The sequence below is a fragment of the Hesperophylax consimilis genome, chromosome 16, assembly GCF_061612785.1.
Source record: "Hesperophylax consimilis isolate HC1 chromosome 16, BYU_Hcon_1.0, whole genome shotgun sequence".
Lineage (NCBI taxonomy): Eukaryota > Metazoa > Arthropoda > Insecta > Trichoptera > Limnephilidae > Hesperophylax > Hesperophylax consimilis.
Genome location: NC_142851.1, coordinates 5,963,788 through 5,986,619, shown reverse-complemented (window position 1 = coordinate 5,986,619; position 22,832 = coordinate 5,963,788). Strand labels below are relative to the sequence as shown.

At 31.9% G+C, this 22,832-nt stretch overlaps 1 long non-coding RNA gene across 1 annotated transcript; it reads right to left on the bottom strand.

Annotated features, from left to right (window-relative positions):
* Nucleotides 1-19,205: 19,205 nt before the first annotated feature.
* LOC149416593 (uncharacterized) lies at nucleotides 19,206-22,354 on the bottom strand. The gene is made up of 4 exons (XR_016303431.1): nucleotides 21,711-22,354; nucleotides 20,784-20,924; nucleotides 20,392-20,538; nucleotides 19,206-20,207 (listed from the first exon to the last, which is right to left on the bottom strand). It is a non-coding gene; the product is annotated as an uncharacterized LOC149416593 (long non-coding RNA).
* Nucleotides 22,355-22,832: the final 478 nt, after the last annotated feature.

The window sequence follows — 22,832 nt, the reverse complement described above, 5'->3', positions numbered from 1 at the left end:
TTCTCGAACTATATCGTGGAAACCAGCGGTACAACACGAAAAAATTTGCTATCCTTAGAAAAGATAAATATCCAGTACCAAAGGGTTAACATAGTGGATTGTGATCCTTTAACCCAGTGCTACCACTGCTGCAAATTCATGCACACAGCCGCCAGATGCCTAAATCGAATGAATCCATCGGTGTGCCCGCATTGCACGGGTGATCATACTTTTGCTAAATGCCCTGAAAGAGAAAAAACACCGGTTTGTGCAAATTGCACATCGCAAAATAAGAAATATGGCGAGAAAAATAAAACAGACCACACAGCTTTCAGTAACTTATGTCCGTACAAAAATAAAATGCTGAAAGTAGCAAGAGACAGAATAGACTTCGAAGAAAAATGACAGAATTTTTATATAACGCACTAGACGAAAAAAATAATATTGACTAAAAAACATACATATAGACGGCCGGCATAGTCCAGTGGTAAAGCATTGGACTGCCATTCCGAAGGTCGCGGGTTCGAACCCGGCGTGCGCAAATAAATTTTATTTGATTAATTTGTGTTATTTCACAATTAATTAATTAAAATAATATATAGTATATTTGCGGCACGTTCCAGAGTGGAAGATACTACCAGTATCGCCCTGGTGTAAGACCACCATTCAGAATTGAAACGTTGCTCCAAATGGCTTTAGCCGTGTTTAGTGACTAGATCTGAATAGCCAGGTACTTCCCCACCTTCCTCTTTCCCTTCCCCACTTACCTTCAGCCTCACAACATCCCCCAATTGGGGATGCCATAGTCTCACTGGCTCCAGACGGGAGCAGTTGGGACTCTTGTGAGGTATTCACTATAAAAAATAATAAAAATATAGCAGCTATCAAGAATATCGTACCCACCAAAACGATCTCAATCTCAGTCCTTTAATTCTACACATGAATATAAGAAGTTTGGAACGAAACATGGATGAATTTTTGACAACAGTAAATAATGATCTCAGGAAGCCCGCTTGCATTGTGTTAACGGAAACACATTCAAGTGGCGAAGTGGCGTACTATATACCGGGATATACCTGTGTATCTACTACCAACCGAATTAACAAAAACAGTGGAATCGTTATGTTCCTACAAAATAATTGTGACATATTGTGCGAGGAAGAAATTAATGTGAATGGAACAAACTGCTTACACGTACAAATGAAGTGTTATAACAAAAAAATTGATATTATCTCTCTATACAGAACGCACTCGTCTACTGTAGGTTTGTTTATAGAAGAATTAAGACATGTGTTATTAAACTACAGAAACGCGAATACAATAGTTTTAGGTGCCATTAATTTAAATATATCGCACGATTATACATCGAACGATAAAGATAATTACTTAAATATGATGGCGGAATTGAATTATGTGTCGTGTATTAACTCTTACACCAGAAACGTCAATGGGCAACGTCCATCATGCATTGATCACATTTTCACAAATATCAAGGATATAAATAATTTAAACTCGGGAATTATAAAAACCTCAATTACCGACCATTACATGACTTTGCTACATTACAATTCAATAATACCTCAGGCGATAAACCAACATTGCGGACAAACTGCTAATAATAAGAAAGAAATATCTATTGTTAATATCGAATCTTTGAAAAATAAATTGTCATCGGAATTATGGTTAGATATTCTCCGAAGTGAAAACGTCAACGAGTGCTGTAAAATATTTGAAAATAGATTAACAAACTTTATAAATGATTCAAAACAAATTATTCCAAAAGGAAATACAGCAAAATTGCGTAAAATCAAACCGTGGATAACACATGGGCTTGTTGTGTCCATAAGACACAAAGAATGGCTTTATAAAGAAACAAAAAAAAACCACTAGACATTAAATTAAATGTTCATTTTAGAGAATACAAAAATAAATTAACCACGCTCATAAAAACACGAAAGAAATTTATTATAAAAACAAACTTGATGATTCTGAAAATGACAGTAAGAAAGTTTGGAATATAATCAATGAAATCATGGAAAATAAACAAAAAACCAAAAGTAATACTATTAAGAGTGTAATACAAAACAATAACATAATTAACTGTATTGAAGAACCTAAAAAAGGAGCAAACGCTTTTAATGATTTCTTTGCAAATATAGGAAAGAGTCTAGCAGAAAAAATTACCGTGAAAAAAATAAATAATATGTACATTGAAAATATTCCGAATATAGAAACTAAACTTGAACTCTTCGAACCAACCAATCCGTCTGAAATTGTACAAATTATATCAAAAATGCGAGGTGGTTCTGCTCCGGGATTTGACGGTCTCACCGTAAAAACACTAAAAATCATTAAAAATTATGTTTCTACACCAATCTCTCATATTATAAACAATAGCTTTAAGACAGGAGTTTTCCCGAGCACGTATAAGAAAACCATAATCTCTCCAATATTTAAGTCCGGTAGCCCGGAGGACATTTCTAATTATAGACCCATTTCACTCTTATCTAATATATCGAAAATTTTTGAAAAAATTGCTAAAAAAAGACTAACTGCATTCTTAAATAAAAACAAAATTATAAATGAAAATCAATTCGGTTTCACAGAGGGAAAAAGTACCCAAGATGCCATTGCAAAAATTTCATCTAGTATTCAGAGTACCCTGGACAAATCAAATAAATGTATAGGAATTTTTATTGACTTAAAGAAAGCATTTGACAGCATTTCCCATGAAAAACTTATATTAAAATTAAAACAAAATGGCATTGACCACTTAGCCCTTAAATGGATAGAAAGCTACTTAACAGAGAGACCTCAAATTGTAAAATTAAACCAAACTTTTAGTACACCACTAACAAGTACATTTGGCATTCCTCAAGGCACGGTCCTCGGACCATTACTATTTTTAATGTATGTAAATGACATTTTCCAACAGAAAATCAAAGGTGAATTAATCTCTTATGCTGATGATACTGTTTTATTAATAAAAGGTCAAACATGGGAACTAGTTAACAAACTTGCAAATGAATGTATTAATATCTTAAAATCATGGTTTGATAATAACCTACTCACACTTAATGCTAAAAAAACAACATATGTATTATTTTCACTACAAAAAATACCTAAACACGAAGTAAATATCATAATCCATGATGAAAATTGTGACAATATCAACTGTCAACTACTTAATCCTATGTGTACTGTAATCAACTCTTCTTCTGAAATCAAATATCTTGGTGTGATCATCGATGAAAATCTGAAATGGAAAAGCCATATTAGGGAGTTAGTAAAGAGAATAAGGAAATGTATATATATATTTGTTAGGTTAAGAAATATTTTAAATGTGAAAATACTAAAAAATGTATATTATGCTCTTGTCCACTCCCTGCTTATTTACGGAATCATAGGTTGGGGAGGATCTTATAAAAACAACCTAAACTCAGTAAAAGTCTCGCAAAAAATTATTATAAAAGTAATACTTAAAAAAAACTCTACTTTCCCAACAAAATTGCTTTTTAAATTGTTTCCAGTACCAAATATTGATGATATATTTAAGCAAACTTCCATTATAAAAATGTGTAAAGAAAAAAATAACACGGAATATCAAGAATTTTATAAACTCATGAGAAATGGAAATCAATTTATTACGCCAATCTTTAAAACAACTCAAATGCAAAACCATTATATTTACCAAGCCATAAAAAACTACAATAATCTCCCTTCCGAATTGCGCGGTATTACGAACCAACAAGAACAAATAAATAAAATCAAACTTTTTTTCCAAAAAAACTTATATTAAACAAAAATATATATATATATTATTATTATAATAAATATTATTATATTATTATTATTATATCTCATTATGAATTATGAATCTAAGTAAGAATCGTGGCTCCCTTATCAGGCACAAGAGCTCCTCTTTTCTGATAAGGTATACATGACCATATATGAACCTTAATATTATATTTTGCAAAATATGTATGTATTAATGTAACCCATATGATGTATATTAAAAAAAAAAAAAAGGTAAATCACCATCTATAATTACATGAATATGTTCAAATTGTCAGACAGAAGAATTTTCACTGACTTGGTATTTCAACATAAAATTCTAAATGATTTAGTTAATAGTCCGGTATTTCTAGAATTGATAAGCTTCCGGATTCCACAACGTAATACTAGAAGTCAGGATTTATTTCAGTGCAGAAGTTCTGGGACTAACTACCATATGTATTCCTCTTTGCCCAGAATACTAATGGAGGGAAACAATTATTCCAAGTCAGTGGGTGGACATCTTCAATGTATCTTTAAACAAATATAAAAAATTGTTAATGTATCAATTCAGTTATGTATTCATATGTAAAAGCCTTGAAAAGGGGCGTTAATAAATAAATGTTTTCCGTTCTAGGCCCAAGTAAAAGAGTTTTTCTGACTATAGAAAAGTCAGTAGAATTTCTGAGAAATTGTGGTACATTCTAGCTCTGAGCCCTCACATCTACTGGCTATGACTATTTGAACAGAATAATAAGCATTTGCAGTTCAGCACATCACTCTGTTTCACAATGGTAACGGTGACCGGAATCCAGTTTTCGGCCTCTTATGTTTAGTGTTAAAAAAATTGACGAAACGATACAAAATATGGTATTCACTTGGCTATTAGGCTAACCTCTATTACCATCATTATTAACACATTTATCTGGTTTAGAGATCGTAAACATATCAGTAATATTCGTACCGTTGCGTATCTTGGAGTTACGTAAGATTAAGATTGTTGCCGTAAAAGCGTCTTCAACGACTAATCATAATATTGTTAAAAAATAATCCACACACCCCATTACTTGCCCTCTTCCAAAGATTGTGATCAAAGAAAAATATTATCCTAGGCTATGACAAAAAACCATTTAAAATTTTAGGAAAGGTTTTATTACTCTCACTTTCGTCAACTCAATACAGGAAATTCATAATATCAAAGTAAGTTTCACCATCGAACATCTTTCAATCAACATATACAAGGAAGGGATTAATTGGACGTTCATCACCACTTATTACGAGCGTACTTTAACAAACTATAATCACGCACTTGAAAACCTACAAAAGAACGTTAAACACCTTCGCAACCGAAGAAGGGACTTGATGGAATAGAGATTAGAGGAATACATAATAACTAGGTGGCACCAATGTACGAAACGTTTGAATGTGAGGTTATGTAAATTAAACTGGGCCCCACAATATTTAGTGATAATTAAATTCAAAATAATAACAATAATATTTTGAATACAATGAGTTTAGTGAAACTCATTTCAGGAAAGACAACATTAAACAAAAATTAAAAGGAAATAATTATTACATAAGAATACAGATTTAAAAAGGAGTTCAATGAAGAATAATAATAATAATAATAATTTTATTCCAGAATGTGGGGATGTTAGTGCAATCCCACACGTATGAATGTACGTGTATTTTAACTATTATAGACTAGAGTGACAGACTTAATAATGCATTTAACTGGAATCTTTCATAAATACATTAAGAAAGTTATACAGAAGTTATAAGAGAAAGAAAGAAAGATTGTGTCGCTGGTTAATAAAGCAGCTGAGAAATTTTTTTTTCAAAGATCTTTTGCCGTTTGTTTGTTTCTTTGTTGTTGGAAGTGACACCAAAAGTTGAATGCGTTGTCATCGACAACGAGTCAATCTGCCGAGTTTCATCTCGATCGGATGTCGGATAGTGGGTTAATTTCCGCTTCCAAGATTTGCATTAATTCACTATCGAAAACAAAACCCAGTATTGTGTTACCCAGTACCGTTTTATCCTTTGCCTACATCCACCAAGATTATATTTACCTCTCAATGTTTCAAATAATCGGCAATATAGATTACATTCGGTTAGGCTAGGATTTCATTTAGCCAATATGAAATAAACCACAAAATTTTTATTTGTGTCAACAAATCCGAATTTGCGTAATTTTTACTTGGGTTCAATTGATTTAGTGACATAAACATAGCAACGGAAAATCTTTACAATGTAGAAAGTAGAAAATCTGTAATTTGTGTCTGCCTAACCAGTATCGGGCGTGCCTATCATAAAAATCTAACATGGGAACTTCTAATATTTAGCCCAGTAATTAAAGTTTAGGTTTTTTGTGGCCAAAAGAAAAATGATTAACAATATTTGCATAATAATAATTAGTCTGTAAGAATTTGTTTAAAATAATATTGATACGATCTTTATCGTTGCAGTTAAAAATTCGATTCAAATTACGAAACTGTTTTGAAAGCGTATTTTCGAATAGATCGTCTCACAACATAGGCAGACATTTTCACGCTAACATCGACTTATTTATAATCACTATAATTTGGTAAACGTACAATATTTCTGTAAATAATAATGTGTCTGTAATAACAGGACACCTACAACAACCCGAATCACGAAGTGGTTAAGTGCATAGTTTCGAAAATCCTCCTCTTTTGCCATAAAAACCACAGACCTTATTGGCTTTGCAAATCGATTTAATTTCTGAAATATATCAGATCAATAAAAATGAAATCACCACGGAGCTATTGAATAATGGAGGTCACAGCGCGCACCGAAAATAATCGTGGTTTAATTTTGTGTTGACTGAGTGTAGCGACACACAATAATAATAATAATAATAATAATAATAATATTTGGCTAATTTATATAGCGCCGTTTTCGTGAGAAATCACCTCAAGGGCGCTGTACAAATATATTTCTTAAATAGTTAATACTAGTAGAACTACTGACTTATCTCTAAGACTTATATCTAGTGACTTACGACTAAGGCCTATAACTACTATCTTAACGACATATATACGAGTATTTACATATTTAGCAACTTACAACTAAAATTAATATTAACAATCTAATCTTACTAACGCCAGAAGAAGAAGGAAGTTCCAAATATATTAGGGTGTTTTATGGTTAGCTGGATATATATGTTAAATGAATGAAATTAGTGAATAAAATCAATCTTCAATCTTAAACGCATTTAGATGATTCATCTGCCAACAATTTAACCGATTGACTTGTTATGTTCCCGCTGATATTGTCCATTGTCCATTGGTAGGCAAGTTAATAGAAACATTGAATAAACGGAATCGCTAGATAATGTAACAATTACAGTATAAAAAATGAAAAAAAAAATATATTTGGATAGAATGACGGATTTATGGAAATGAGTGTCTGAAAAAGTGAGTTTTTAGTTTGGATCTAAATTCTGTTGGGCTGGTTATACATCTCAATTCCATAGGAAAGTGGGCTCCACAGTGGGCTGAAAATCGCCTTTCATAGACATAGAGACTTGAATTTTCAAGGGTATTTTTTTTTGGCTAAAAATGGATTCTGCTGATCATTACTATGCTATAAAATTTCGTACGAAGCAAGTGCGTGTACAAATGAAGGAGTTACCAATTTTTTAAGAAAAAAATGTTTGGCACTGACATTAAAAATGAGGCTATCTCTGGAATCATAAGGTTGGCCATTCTATCCTTACACACAGATATACTACTATTTATTTGTAATTTTTTGACACACTTCGTATTGTGGCGCAACGTGCGATTTTTTTTTTTTAAATCCTCAAGTTGAAAAAAAAACTTTTTTATGTTGATGATTCATTTTAATGCTTAAATGCATCTTGTATGCTTTGTCTAGTTAACAATACTTTAACACTGCAAGCCTACTCATATGTAAATCAAAAATCTCTTCACAAATGCTTTAGTTGCATTTAAAGATACACTATGAATCTTGTCATGCCTATAACATATCAAATAACAGAATAAAACGTATTTTTAATAATATTCGGAGCTTATTTTGCGATTTTTTTCTAACGAGGGAATTTCATATAATGAATGTTTCGGCATAACAAATGTTTAGATATTATAATAAACATTGACATATATATTTTTTTAAAGCCAAAAATTTAAAGAGTTAACGAGAAACTTGTTATAAATCGGTAGAAATCGGGTACGAACCGCTCGGTGTTTGTTTGCACGTTCCGTTTCCTGTTTTTAAAATCTGCTGCATCCACTTTTCTATTCAAGCAAGCCTAACAAGCGAGTCAAGCTTTGACTAGATTGCTAACTTTGGCTGAGCATTTCAGTATTATAGTACCTACCGGCCTGAGTAAATTTGAAAAATATTAATTGTTGAGATAGCGACGATTCTTTCCGCAAATTTGTTTCTACATATTCTGCTTATTAATAAAATAGATTGTCCCAAATGCTATCCGTCATTGGTTTTAATGTTCCAATGAGGCGTACCGAACACTTATCAAACACTTGCTTCACAACACTGAAATAGTAACAGAACTTGGATAGAACTTTCAAAGAACTTGAAAATCAACTTTCGAATTTGATGAATTGTTAAAAATTTTAAGTTGATTTTCAAGTTCTGTGAAGGTTCTATACAAGTTCTGTTATTATATCATTTTTTTAAATTTGTTTCACAAAACAGAAATAAAAACAGAACTTGAATAAAACCTTCACAGAACTTGAAAATCAACTTTGATATTTGATTTAGTAATAGGTATACATTAAACTATGCATAATTTAATATTTAGTACTTTATAACTTGTGGTAAAATGTACTGTGAATGTCCAAATCAAAAAATAATTGTTAACAAAAATTACATTTTTGAAATAATTTTTTTTTACATAATAGTATATTAAAGTATAAGTGGATAAACAGGTCTTTAAAACACGCGCGATTTTTAAAGCACGACGGCGTAGCCGAGTGCTCGAAATAAAGCAAGTGTTTTAAAGACCAGTTATCCACGAATACTTTACGCTATTTTTTTTATTGGAACACTTTGAAAACATAAATATTGATATTATTATTAAAAATTTGGAAATAAGAACTATTAATGAATTCGTGATGTGACATCACAATATCTTGTTGTCATGGAAATGAAAAACACAAACATTAATTTAAAATATTCCTGTCAGATTTATAGTTAAAAGTTGACATTTTAGACTTCACCTTTTGTTGATTTGTTGATGTTGCCATGGTAACTTTAAAAAACGCGCGTTCCATAAAGTGCGATTTAAACACGCTAGAGCGTACTTTAAATGAGTAAAAAAGGGCACCAATAAAAAAAATATTAAAAAGTGTGATAGAATTTATTGTTAGTTTTTTATTAAAAATGTACATTTTTTACTCCAAATATGCTCAGGAACCAGCTGGTTAAAATCCTTCGGGTATGTGCTGTTACGCTGTGTATATATTTTTTTGGGTTTCCGGATAGCATCGGAAACTAGCTGGACAGCACTGATAAACCATGATCTAAAGGCATCCACTTTTACTACGTCTACGAAATGCACCCACGGGTCGCGATCGGATCGGTTCGTCCCTTAGAGCCAAACGTAGGTGCAGTATGTAAATTTTATTTATTATTTCCAGGGCCGTCACGGAAAACAATTTTCAAGTCGTGAATAAAGACGTCAAACAACTGGATGATGAACGTTACTGGACTATTTCGCCAACGGCCAAATACGAAAAAATAATCCAGTGGCGGAGATGTTCAAATAAAACCATTTCTCAATAACAATATATTTATTACAAACAATAAATTTTAGAATGGTAGTTCGATTTGCTTTGATAATATACGAAGAATTTTCATTTTTTGATAATATGCAAAGAAAACAACAATAAAAAGATTTTTCGCTGAAATGCAAAAATATTCGGATTTTCAAGAACATGCGTTCCTACATCATGATAAAAATATTCGTAATGGACCAAAAGTTTATCAGGAAACCTGTTTATTCATTCGTAAGGCCTGCAATCCCGTTTTTACTTGGAAATGCCAATGTTTTGAAGAGGTTCTTGATAAATTAGCACCAGTCGTTTTTCTCCGAGTAAACATACATTTTTATTTACAAATTGCTTATTTGTAATATTTAAGACATACGTTTATATTTTTTACACCTTTCTTTAAATATGCCTTCTGTGTAGGTAGGTACATTTTGTATTTCACTGGTAATTAAGCTATAAATTTTGGTAAAATTTCGATCGCGCTGGCCTCGCTTATTATGAATATTTTTTAGATAAAACCTTTAGATTCACCTTGATTACTGTACGACACAACTTTTTGCATTCGGGGCGGTGGAAAATATTGCAATAAAAATTTCAATTACGTAAAATTAAAATTAGCTTTCGTTTTGTAAAACGAGACCGTCCATTTTCAAACTTTATTGTCAAATGTCATTTTGTTTTGTTGGTATTTCTATTACTATAGGACGAAGAACGGCTAGAAGTGGCTAGAGACATAATCGCGCGGGCGTTTTTTTTAATGTTAAAAAATTCCGTCAAATTAGTATTTACCTAATATGCATGCATTGTGTGCGTTGTGATTGAAATTTATTAGCTGGATTTTATTTTTTTACGTTCAAATTTTATTTAAGTTAACTATTTCTGCGATGTTGAGCGGCTACGCTAAGTTTGTGTAACATGGTTTATGATGAAAAATAAAATGCCCCCTTTATACCGCCTGCTCGCGTCAAGGCAAGAAAAACATCCCAGTTTTCAATTAGTTTAGCGGCTACGCTAGGTTTGTGTAACATGGTTTGTGATTCAAAAGAAAGTGTCCCTTTTATACCGCCTGCTCGCGTCAAGGCAAGAAAAACATCCCAGTTTTCAAATAGTTTAGCGGCTACATATATATATATACCATGTTACACAAACCTAGCGTAGCCGCTAAACTACTTGAAAACTGGGATGTTTTTCTTGCCTTGACGCGAGCAGGCGCTATAAAGGGGGCACTTTCTTTTGTTTTACAAACTTAGCGTAGCCACTCAACATCGCAGAAATAGTTAACTTAAATAAAATTTGAACGTAAAAAAATAAAATCCAGCTAATAAATTTCAATCACAACGCACACAATGCATGCATATTAGGTAAATACTAATTTGACGGAATTTTTTAACATTAAAAAAACACCCGCGCGATTATGTCTCTATCCACTTCTAGCCGTTCGTTTCGTCCTATAGTAACAGAAATACCAACAAAACAAAATGACATTTGACAATAAAGTTTGAAAATGGACGGTCTCGTTTCACAAAACGAAAGCTAATTTTAATTTTACGTAATTGAAATTTTTATTGCAATATTTTCCACCGCCCCGAATGCAAAAAGTTGTGTCGTACAGTAATTAAGGTGAATCTAAAGGTTTTATCTAAAAAATATTCATAATAAGCGAGGCCAGCGCGATCGAAATTTTACCTAAATTTTAATGCCTTCACACAGTAATCAATTTTGTGTTGTGATTTTGTTCATTCTTTTTAATCAAATATTTTCTTTCCGTCTTATAGATCTGTTTTCTGAAACAAAACAAAAAACCTGTTGAGATGGTCTGCGAAAAAAATGGTCACGTCTTGGTCTGAATTTAAAAGGACAAATAATGAGGTTATGAACCCAACCTCAGATCACAGAATACAGATGATATGAGGACGCAACGCAAAGAATCGCTATAAAGCTTGCTGATCTACATTTCGTCACCTCACCTCAATTGGCTAAGGTTTTAAAAACTTCATTTTAATACAAAACCTTTTCTTTGGTTCATTTCCATAACCAACATAAATTTCAAAGCCATCGATGTTCTATTTCCGTAGATACTTGTATGAAAAAGATCTAACTTCAAGTTTTTAAAGATTCCATTTATTTATAAGGTACTAATATCAGTTTGAACTTTTTGCAATTGAAATTTTATTTGTATCTCACAGTTGATAATTTTCAACGCGCAGCGTAATTCGTCACTTTAGTTGGATAGAATTCTAACTTCACCTTACCAATATTTTGATTTTGAGGTTTTTGATCAGTACTGTTTGAGTATTTTAGTTTAACATATTTTAATAAGGGAAATATTTAATTAGAACGTGGCCCTATCTTGGAATGGTATTAGCTAAATGTAGTTAGAACCTTATGCAATGAATTATTATGCCCTAGCTGGATTGTATATGGTTATATCTGCATTTTTAGGTATCTCCTAAAATGGTACATCCTATTTAAATATTTTTCTTTAAAATATGTTAAACTAAAATGATTTACAGAAGATTAAACCTCAAAAACAGAACTCTTCTTTGAATACTTTGACACACAACTCAGAACAAGGTAAAGTGAAGTTAGTTACTGTCTAACTGATGTGACGATTTAACTGTCCATTATTGACCATCCATTTGGTTTGACGCCGGAGACTGTCTTTGAAATCTTTAAAAGAAAACAAAACATATCTGTTTAAAAGGGGCTACTGACTTTAACAAAATGTAAAGCGCCCTTGAGGTGATTTTTTTCACTAAACGTCTCACGACGACCATGACTATATTTTATGAACAAAAACACATTTGGTTTCAAAATGTCGATACGATCTTTGATCACCGCGTCACTGGGTGCAAACCCCGATCTCGAACCAAACGATTTCTCTCCAAAAACGATAGGAGTTGAAACTTCTAATAACAGGGCGGCAGTAAGAAGCAAGAGTAAACTCCACCTCGACATGCAACTGTATCAAGTGGGTATCGGTTCCTCCCATTTCTCCCACACACCTCCTCGCCTACCATCCATTCCTCTTATCCGATCTCGCCGGATAAGGACCCATGAATCTTTACACTTAGGTTTTGATTCAGCCAAACCTATATTTACCGAAAGAGTTGATTAAGATCTAATCACATATTTGGCAGGTGGCGGACTAGATTGCACCGCCCTTGCATTTGGTATGCCTACGCAGAAAATATTTGATGAAAATTGCCGAGCAATTTATTTGTCGATAATCGAATGATTTTTGGTGCAATTCTTTGAACTGAATGCTGATTGTAATATTCGTAAACTGATTGTAATATTCGTAAATTGCTGATTGTAATACTTCGTAAACACCACCATATAATCAAAAGGGATCGACATGTTTCAAAGCCAGTGGTTTATTTGTCAGGATAAACGTATAGTGAAAATTAATAAATTTGAAATTAGTCAAACAAGTGTAGACAATTAAGTAGCTGTTAATTAATAGACAATATTTCAATAAACGGTGATTAATTGGCTATTATTATTTTTTTAAATATATAGAAAATTACTGACCGGTCGGTGGTTGAGTTGACATCGCGTTTGGGTCCCACCCATTCGTAGTGTGTTTAATTCCTCGGCTGGCTATTAAGTCCTCCACCACAACACAAGCAACATTGGAAGTAGGAATTTATCAAATATTGTCAGGTTATTCATAAACCCGGGAATGTTAATCTTTCTTAAAAATAAAAATAAATTGAATTATTATAAACAGATAATTATTGCATTTTTATGTACATAGCAAAAAGTTTATTTAAAAGAAAATATTTGTTATAAATAATATTAATGTTTAATTTATAAATTTCCATGTTATCTAATTTTTAACCCATTTTATTAGTATATAAACATGTTATCCAATTATTTACATGATTTTTTTCCAAAATATGGTTGGCAATAAATATATTTCTTTGGTCAACTATAAGTGGATTAACATAAGATCTAATAAAGAAATTTATTTGGTCAACTATGGATGGATTAACATAAGATCTAATAAACATAGTTATTTTGTCAACTATGGGTGGATTAACATAAGATCTAATAAAGAAAGTTATTTGGTCAACTATGGATGGATTTACATAAGATCTAATAAACATAGTTATTTTGTCAACTATGGGTGGATTAACATAAGATCTAATAAAGAAAGTTATTTGGTCAACTATGGATGGATTAACATAAGATCTAATAAACATAGTTATTTTGTCAACTATGGGTGGATTAACATAAGATCTAATAAACAAAGTTATTTGGTCAACTATGGATGGATTAACATAAGATCTAATAAACATAGTTATTTGGTCAACCATGGATGGATTAACATAAGATCTAATAAACTATTTGACGCATATTTAAATGTAGATCAGCGCCATTTTGAATTTTGACTGGCCCGTTATTACATTATGATCGGCTGACAATCATACAAATATGACCGATACAATTGACAGTTGATGACAATATGATTAAATGACGAAATGGGCCGAGAATCGACCTTTAACGGAAACCATTCACATGTCAAAAATTAAACATTGCACTGTTCGTTAATTGTCATGCATTTGATGTAAATGTGATTGAGTTTGAAATGTCCCATTTCTTCAAAGCCAACAAAAACTGTAAAAAATAGCTAACTTTATTCAATCAAAAATATTTTTTTACAGTAGTAGGTCTATCCATCCAATATGGTGATGACTTATTCACTGCGTACATTCCGTACATCATCTTCAGGTTTGGCGGTATCAGAGTCGTTAAACTTATCACGTATGATGTCAACTTTGCATATTAAATTAAAACGATTGGTCATTAGGGGACTTAATGAAGTTGATCTATGAGCTACTGAAGTCTATGAAATAGAAGTAAAATCAGTGATAGAAAAACTTTTTCGAATGTGTGAAAAAGAAGAAAAATAAGATTAGGGAAGACGATTTAAACGGGAAATAATATGATAATTTGATAAATGATCCAAATCGATATGCGTAAGCAACTGTTGTAAAAATATTAAATAATACGTCTTATTTAATCTTTTTTTAAAGAAACACTGTTCACACCTTTTAAGTAACCAACCAGAGCTGTTTTTTTTTAAATAATTTTCGGAGAATACTTTTCTATCCGAGGAATTACTTTTCAACTGTACTGAATAGAGATTATCTTAAAAATAATATGTTTTTAGGAAAGCTTAAAAATTTAAGTTTTTAAATAAAGTTTTTTACCATGTAGGTAGAAAATTGGAAAGCGAGGTCTTACATACGCCTAGATTTGTCAGTATATTTTTGGGCTAAAATGAGAATTGAATCCGCAGCCTCTGGCTTCAAAGTAAAATGTGTAGACCATTTCGCTATTTTAAGGTATATAAGAATATTACATGGACTCTCGCCTCCTATGCGTCTATACATTTTAGTATTTGAAAAGAAATTAGTTCACATGAAAAACGTGTATTAATGTATCGCAAATATCCATTAAATACCGCAGTCAAGTGCTATTTTTATTATTTTATTCAATATTCAACATTATTCGTGTATAAAGTTATAGTTCCCTCAAACAGCAAATAATTAATGCAACAATTATTGTTTTAATGAATAACACTCAAAAGTCGTCCACACTGCATACCGATTGCAAAAGATTGTCCATACTGCATACCGATTGTAAATGATTGTCCACACCGAATACCGATTGCAAAAGATTGTCCATACTGCATACCGATTGCAAAAGATTGTCTATATTGCATACAGATTGTAAATGGTTGTCCACACTCCATACCGATTGCAAAAGATTGTATATATTGCATACCGATTGTAAATGGTTGTCCACACTGAATACCGATTGCAAAAGATTGTCCATACTGCATACCAAGGAACTAGTATCCATACTCTTTGCTGCATACCGATTGTAAATGATTGTCCACACCGCATACCGATTGCAAAAGATTGTCGATACTGCTTACCGATTGTAAATGGTTGTCCATACTGCATATACACACAGAATATTTCAAATTTATATTAAATGAACGTCGTGACTGATAACCATGTGGAATCTTCCTTCTTGTACAAAATCCAAATCAATTTCAATCACCGTCTAGTTCCTCTTTCCATATTGCTCTCCAAAGAACAAAATATATAGCGATTCCGGACATAATATTAAGCGATAAGCTGCCAGAACTTCACAAAATTTCTTGAATCTCTTGTTTTCACTTGACTTCACTCTTGACCATAACTTCATTGTCTCCTGATTTTTTGTTGTTGTTGTTTTTATGTACTAATTGTTTTATTATTACACATTTTGTACACCGTTATTGAACGGTTGGTATTCATTCTTTTTTATTTCTTTATAACTTTTTAAAGTTAACTATCTGTCCGCTGTGTGCATAATAAATAAAAACCCCTAATCTATTTTTTTTTTAAAAGATGTGGTATTCTTAGTAGTTATAGATAAATTTTCATCGTGATGTTGAATACTTCTTCAGTTCTGCAATCCTCAACTTGAAACCAGTTAGGATGAAACATAAAAAGATAAGGTAATTTCGGTGTTTGGGTTTATAGCAAACGTGTTAATTAAAAATTCATTTTGAGATTTGTGGTTTTTTACTGTAAATAAAAACACTCTGAATGTATAAAATAGTAACCAGTACGTTATTTAGTGAAATTATTTACATGTTCAAATCAAGTTTATCTTGAAAAGGAATTATAAAATGTGTTAAAACTTCACGTATCTACGTGGCTAAACTATACAGAAATAACAAAACAACAATAAAAACAGTAACATCAATTTCAAAAATAGCAACACTAGTAACTATAGCAACAATAACGTAATAACAACAGTAGAAACGATAACAAGATTAAAAACAATAACAAAAAAAGCAAAAATAACAGCAATACTAACAATAACAACAATAACAACAATAGCAAGAATAACAACACAAACAATAATAACAACAATATAAATTACATCTATCAAAAAATTTATTTATAAAGATGCAAAAGTCGGTCATTTTGAATAAATGTAGGATAACAAAAGATTTTTTAAATATTCAAGTTGAGGGATCAGTAGGATTTATAGGCCCTGTTATAAGTTCTCTGATATGAAAATATCTGGAGTCGGTGAATTATTTTCCCATTTGATCTCTGGTGAGTTGACGTGTTGTTCTTGTATTGTTTTGTATTTATTTTGCTTATATAATGCACTTACACAATGTTGATTGACTAGATGATCATTTGTGGAAAAGTGTGTGGAAGGGTTTAGTTTTTCCTATGGGGAAGATTTAGCCCGGACAAGAAAATCGGAAGTTAAAAAAAAAAAAAAACAATAACAACAGTAACAAAAATCAGAAAAATAACAAAAATAACAACAACAATAACAATAATAACAACAAGAATAAAAACTGTTATTATATCAATTAAGTCAAACTCCCTTACACCATGCATTATATATAAATATATTGAATCAAAGGAGAACTTATTTTGGACACAGTCGTGGCTTTTCATGTCAACAGTTAAATAAGAAATTAATAAATATTATCACTACATATAAATTTTAATTAAAATATTATATATAGAAATATAAGTTATAATTTTGTAAATGCCATATCAATATATTCTCTAATACAGTGAAAGAGACGGAAGCAAGAGCAGAAATGGAGATATGTAACGAAAGGGAAGAAGTTGATTTAATTAATAGGTAATAATTTGAATTAATTAATAATGATTAAACCAGCATTTTAGTTGGGTTTCTTAATTACAAATATTTTCAGGATAATTAATTAGAAATTTTGCTTTAATTTGTAATTTGAAATTCAATCCCCGTGTATTTGCCAATTATTTTGCTTCTTTTGATTAGTAAATTCAGGGAAACTATTAGTTCGTAGGGCTATCAAGTTCTTATTGATTCTAGTAGATTCTAAATTCAGGATTGTTTTACTTGAACGAACGACAATCTGTACTTTTTGTTGTTTTATATTCTGCTGAAATTACTTACTTAATTAGCTTTATTTTCAGTATTATGTTTCCCTAAATTATTATTATTTGGAGAAACATTTTCAGTAGTTCAAACTTCAAAATACTCACTCTTCAGGCAGAGGAATAAAAAAATAAAAAAATAAATAAGCACATATTTGTGACCAGCTCTTTTACTATAAATACAACAAAATCCCAACCAGCATTTTATTGCAAAAACAACATCAGGATTTAGGTACTTGGTTGTACGAGATTGCACGCAGTTCAACTGTTCAACTGCACGGAATATAGTTACAAGAAGTCTATAATAACATACCTCATTAATAATAATAATAATTAAGGTTAGCATAAAGCTATTCTTCCGGGTTCTTTATAATTTTAACAGCAAATTTGACTTCATGATTACTATACCACTATTTTTATATTATTGAATTCACTATTATTACGTATTATCACATGTATAAATAATTATTCATGTCATTGATAGTGCAACACGGGCCAAAGTCAAATGGGCTGTTGTTGGTCATTATAGGGTATGTGACATTTTTGCTATTTTTCCCAAAACAACAAAAGCCTAACTCGCTTGGTTTCTGTTATTTGGGGATATTTTCGACATTATTTAGTAACTATGCTCAATTATAGCATTCGCAAACTTATACATTATAAAATCATATAAAAAAAAAAAAATTTAATCGCACATAACTCGGTTCAAAAATTTTGGGATTGGGCTTTTGTTGTTCTGAAAAACATTTTTTATTTCTGGCCCAGAGACAAATTGCTGTACTTTATACTTTGCGTCGACCAAGTAGCTCATAGGCCGATGATACTATATTATCTAGTAAGTTAGTATAAAATATTATTTATGAAGCTTGGGTAGCGTTTTGATTAAGGTAATAAATTAAAAGGATCAATCATACGCTTTTTTTACTTAAATCTCTCTAATACGTGGTATAAGAACATAGTTACATTATTATTGTATTTTTTGGGTTATATTAATGGACGTCCAAATTGGTAGATATGCCCTAACATGACATCTGGGTATCGGTTTCGACGACCTGGCGGCATACCGCGTGACCATAATTTTGGCACCAGGGTGGTTTGAGAATGCTTTGAATAAACTACGATATCACCGCCGAAGAGCGCACATTGAAGTAACAAGACCCTTTACAGATCAGTAAACTTCGCTAAAGCATGGCAACGGTTTATAGCACAGTCCACTGTGGGACTTTTCTGCGCAGGATCTGAATGATCGGTGGAGAACCTGCGGCCAGCGAGACTTTCTGCACTGAAAGAAATGTTTAGATACGATTTACCAAATTTTCAGTAATTATCTACTAAACAGTTTAGTTGCTGTGGTGACTGTCGAACTTTTAGCTACTGTTTGCTAAACAGCAGTTTATTTATGACAGCTTAACGATTCAGATATTCTAGCTAAACTAATCGGTTGAGACAGCTTTCTGTGTTTAGTTGTGTTACCTAAACTGTATTTATGACAGCTTAACGATTAAGATATTCTAGCTAAACTAATCGGTTGAGACAGCTTTGTGTTTAGTTGTGTTACCTAAACTGTATTTATGACAGCTTAACGATTCAGATATTCTAGCTAAACTAATCGGTTGAGACAGCTTTGTGTTTAGTTGTGTTACCTAAACTGTATTTATGACAGCTTAACGATTCAGGTATTCTAGCTAAACTAATCGGCTGAGACAGCTTTGTGTTTAGTTGTGTTACCTAAACTGTATTTATGACAGCTTAACGATTCAGGTATTCTAGCTAAACTAATCGGCTGAGACAGCTTTGTGTTTAGTTGTGTTACCTAAACTAAAAATTATATACCTAAACCATTTTGTAGTGTTCGGTTAGAAAAACTGAACTGTTTAGATGTAGTAACCTTATTATTTAGTTAATATTACAAAATGGTTAGGTTGATTAACTAAACTTCGGTTGGAATAGCCCTACCGATATAGGTGTTTTAGCTCTCTACTGCTAGCTAGCTTTAGGTACTGTAGCTTAGCTTTTTGGTTAGATTATCTAAATTAAATAGGAAGTGCAGCTTTGCAGTTTAGCTGAAAACAATACAGGGTGTAAATGTAACCACCATCAACTCGAAGGATTATACCCATAATTCAGAATCATGGGTTAAATACTTTGAGTTGCAGGTAGTTTATTACAACCCTTTTGAGAGATGAAACCTAAATAAATAAATATTATGTTTTGTAAGACTAGAAAGTACTTATTAAAAACCTCATTCATATAAAAGTTATTTTGTTAAGAATCGTCTCTCAAAATATTGTTTCCAGCTACCAGCAAAGCCTCAAAAAAGAAAACACGTTTGATCATACACACATTTATATTATCATTTTTTATTATAATTTTTTTTTAAATATAGTAAAAGATGTTTGTGTCCTGATTTGGCAAATTCTTTTCGGCGCTGCCTGTATGTGTCTAGTAATTTACCTTTAGCAGCAATTTTTTGGGTAGGCCCAAAACACACATATGGGGTGAAATATACAGCTGCGCTTTCTTTATTAAAGACTTTGGTGATTTGAAAAGCAAATTCATAAAATCTCTTGCTTGTAATGGATCTATCTGGATTACCCTGCAATTCCTTACTTATAATAGTACTGCACAGTCTGGCAGAATTGTCCAACAGACCCTTTGACTCAAACTGCATTAAAAGTGCTTGCCGTTCATTGATTGATAGGAGATGATTGCGTAAGTCCTGGAAAACAAAATTAAATTGCATATTGATTACATAACTAATAACCACTTCTATAATCATCATAATATCAGTCACAGGATGGCTATTCTACGCTGCCACTACTAAAATACATATATCGGAATGTATAAAACAATTAACCTAAGTTACTTAGGTATCTGAAACTTACTAAAATTATTTAACTTACATTCGAAATTTGCTCTTCAAAAGCTTCTTGCGTTATTCTTTGTGATTTGTTTTTATTTTCCAACAAGGAAATGTCATTTACAAGGAAGTCATCGTGTTGATAATATATGGGCGTTGTTTGTTTGGAAGTTGAAGGTATATCTTCAATCTGAAACAAAAAGCGGGTATGTACACAAAGGGGAAAGAAAGGGTGAAGGGGTCAAGCTTTGTTTTTATCCCTTTGGAATTGCTTGATCCCCCCGGCAGTCGATTTATTCATTAATTACAGGAATTATTATTTTAAATACTATTATTTTTGTATCAAAATCGCGTCCGGTACAACTATTTCCAAATGGTTAGCCAAAAAAGGCCTAGGTAAACAATATGTCATCATTACTGCTTTTAAAAACTTACACTTATGACAGGTGGATTAATAACATCCTTGAGCGCATTAATGTTTGCTGTAGGCAGTGCCCGGTGCCCTACAGTCGGAATCAATTCTTTAATATCATCTTGAGATATTATCAGGAGTGTTTTCGAGTCTATGGCTTGAGTCTGAAATAAAGAAAAAAAACGACGAGATAATACAAAAAAATTCAAAACAAGAAAATAAAAATTTATTTTTCAAAGGAATGAAAATTATTCATTAAAAAAATGTATATTTATACAACAGCAGATACCGAACACCCTGTATCATGAATCAAGCGGAGATAAAATAGTTTTAATAATGAAATTATTTCATTTATATGAAAATTTCAAATGTAAACATTAACAATGGGTGGTCACCCTGTAGAATTTAAAAAAAAATATCCCTCCCAAAAAAAAAACAACAGAATTCAATGTTCAAAATGTTATGTCCGAATTAATAATTTGCAATACACATTTATTAAAATATAATATATACGATTTCAAAGCTAGTTTGGTTGGATCTAGTTTCTGGCTAGGGTAAAATTGTAACTTAGAAAATACTACAGTTTCAAACAACATTCGTTCAATACAAAATAATACTGGCGGAAACAAACAAAGAAATAAAGGCGCCCTTGAGGTGATTTTGCACAAAAACGGCGCTATACAAGTGATCCAATTATTATTTTTTTTATATACCACTCTCTGTAACTTGTGTCATGACTCCTGACACAATCTTGGTTGTAGCGTCAACACGCACTCTTCAAACTAGGTACATAATAAATACAAATCTTCTAAATCTATTGCGTAGGTACTTGAGTCATGGAATAATGAAGGTGCCAGTTTCTAAATCAATGGATATTATCATAATATATAATATCATAGTTCCATGATCTAAATTCTAAATCAATAAAAAAATGAAAAAAGAAAACTCACCTTTAAATGTTTCTATGTAAGCCTCCAGATTCCAAGAAATTAAATAATCCTCCACGGTTTTGTCTGCCATTATCACTAGGAACTAGGAACAGCGGTTAACATAAATTCAATTCAATTCAAAAATAAATTCGCAACGCGCGCAACGAACGTCAATTCACGTATGGTTCGAACTGTGGCGTTCTGATAACTGCGTCGTAAATGAACACCTGCGCGATAAACAGATCTACCAAAGTTCGGGAGATTTTAACTAAAGTTTTGTTACACTTTGCCTAAGTTTGTGCAAAGCAACTAATTGTTATGTAAAAATACCAAATTTAGATATTCCAACCTCAGTTTTGCTATATGAACAAAACATTTAACCAAACTAGATGTTTAGTTAAATTTAGCTAAATACTTTGGGAAGTAACACATAAACTTAAGTTACTAAAGTGAAATAGGTTTAGTAAATTACTTTAGCTTGATTAACCAAACCGATTATTTTGTTTAGGTAAGTATGCTTTTAGTGTGCTATTATTAAAGTTTAGTAGTAATAGCTCAAGCACATTTTACTAAACAACGACGGTATCTGCACATAAAGTATTTTAGGTAAAGTAGCTGAACTTTAGGCGATGGTTACACAACTTCAATTAGCTTAACACTTTAGCTAACTCATTTTTTTCAGTGTGGTGGCCCGCGAGTACTTTATGTGCGACCCGCTTAAAAATTACAGTTACAGTTGTGGATTTATCTGCAAACGCATTTAAGAAGGAAACCATTCACGAATTTGAAGTGCAGTTATAAAATCCAAGATGCGAACTGTGTGCTGCAAAAATCGGAGGAAACCATTTTCATGTGCTGGGTGTAGTTTTAATCAAAGCTGGGGACTGACACAAAGAAAGCAGTTGTGTCTTACGAATTCCAGTTGCGGATTCATCTGCTTACATATTTCGAAGGAAACCATTCGCATGTTCCGAGTGGAGTTCAAATTCTAGTCTCACACCATATGCTGCAAAATTACGAAGAAAACCATTTGCTTGTTCCGCGTGTAACGATTGTTTAAGCTCGTGAACTCTTATGTAGAGCTACCCTTAAATTTCAACCAGTGTTGTGTTTTGAACGCAACTCAAAATTCGATTTGCGGAC